This window comes from Dendrobium catenatum, unplaced genomic scaffold (genome assembly GCF_001605985.2).
Source record: "Dendrobium catenatum unplaced genomic scaffold, ASM160598v2 original_scaffold_92841, whole genome shotgun sequence".
Classification (NCBI taxonomy): Eukaryota; Viridiplantae; Streptophyta; class Magnoliopsida; order Asparagales; family Orchidaceae; genus Dendrobium; species Dendrobium catenatum.
Genome location: NW_021411282.1, coordinates 1 through 1,990, shown reverse-complemented (window position 1 = coordinate 1,990; position 1,990 = coordinate 1).

Sequence of the window (1,990 nt, the reverse complement as noted above, 5' to 3'; positions counted from 1 at the left end):
CACGTATATGTTCATTTTGTATCCTATCTCTAAGGGTCAAGCCACTCATCCGCCTAAGCATCCTCATCTCTGCAACACTTAACTTAGTATTATGCTTCTCTTTTAATGGCCAACATTCGGCACCATAAAGTATTGCAAGTCTCAACACCATCTTATAGAATTTTCTCTTAAGTTTGAGAGGGACTTTTCCATCGCACAATAAGCCTGATGCATTCCTCCACTTCAACCATCCAACTTGAATTCTGCTTATAATATCCCCATCAATTTCTCCATCACTCTAAACAATAGATCCAAGATATATGAAACATGTACTCTTATTAATGACTTGATCGCCCAAAGTCACAATCCACTCACTAGCTAGGTCTATTGCTACTAAAATTATACTCCATATATTCAGTTTTAGATCTACTCAAGCGAAAACCTTTAGACTCTAAAGTTGACCTCCATAATTCAAGTTTACTTTCAACTCCCTCTATAGTCTTATCAACAAGAAGAATATCATTAGCAAAAAGCATACACCAAGTACATACTCTTGCAAATATCTAGTGAGAACATCCATGACTAAAGCAAAAAGATATGGACTTAAGGATGATCCTTGATGTAAACCAAACAAAATAGGAAAATATTTGGTCAAACCACCTTGTGTTTGAACAAATAATATATAATAAAAAATACACATCTAATTTTTTATAACAAATCTTAAAATTTTCAAATTTATTTTAAAATAACTATAATATAAATTTTAATTTACCATTTATATATAATATTCATCTTAAAATAAATTTGATATCTTCCACATGCATTATAACTTTTTTTTTAATATCATTTTGATGGTAATTGATACGCCACTAAAAATTGGTTTGATCGGGAACAAATCTTGAGGTATGTCTCAAATGGAAACTTCCAAAATTAAGTATGGACCATCTAAACTTCAATTTCAACAAACTCATAGTCGAACTGAACGACTTGATGAGACGAACCCAATAACATCGAAATTGGTCCAATCCGAGCCTATATCACTTAAAGCATATTTGGAAGTTTTAGAATAGTAATTAAAAGATTAAATTATCCATAAATATGGTATGCTAGTCGAATAGAGCGGCTTGACAAAGATGAATCCAACAAGCCCAAGATTGCTTAATTTTGACATCATTAAGGCACTTAAATGCTTGATGAATGCTCCATGATCGAGAGAATCATTATGCATTGTTCGATAGAGAACTCCAAATTTCCTCTGGATTTCCTCCATATTTACGAATCATGCCAGTCTCAAAAAATATAAATAGACTCACTCTCCCTACATGAAGTGGACCTTTGGGACTCGAAGGCTTGAACTTTGAACTAGAGATTTACGAAAGCTCTGAGGCTTAAAGAATTTTGGAGCCCCTACCGAGCATCACCATCACATGAACCCTTACTGTTGTCTGACCTGACTAAGGTCCTTAGACCACCATTGCCCGACTATAGTACCTGAACAACCATCGCCTGACCACGCTCCTTCTAACATTTCTCCAGCTAACTATGGTCGTCGAAACACCATTATCAAACTATGTTGCTTCTAAATTTATTCTCCCACCAACTATGATCCTTTTGATAGGACTATAAACAAACAGAGTGTTCGATGAGCTGCTCATGGCTCGGCTAGATAAGAGCTCATTTATGTTCATTTGATAAGCTAAATGATCAAACTTGAACACTTTTGATAACCACTCATTCGCCCACCAACTATGGTCCTTCTTACCACCGTCACCCAACTATGGTCTCATCAACCTTTGTTGCCTAATTACGATCCTCGGACCATCATCACCCAACTACAATCATTTCGATCTACCCCGCTCGTCGACAACAATCCTTGGAGCACCATCACCCGATGATGGTCATTCTGACCTCTATCGTCTATCGACTACATTCATTCAACCTCAGTCTCTCGAATACGGTTCTTCTGACCCTCGTTGCCTGCAAACAACGATCCTTCTGCCCTCATTGATCG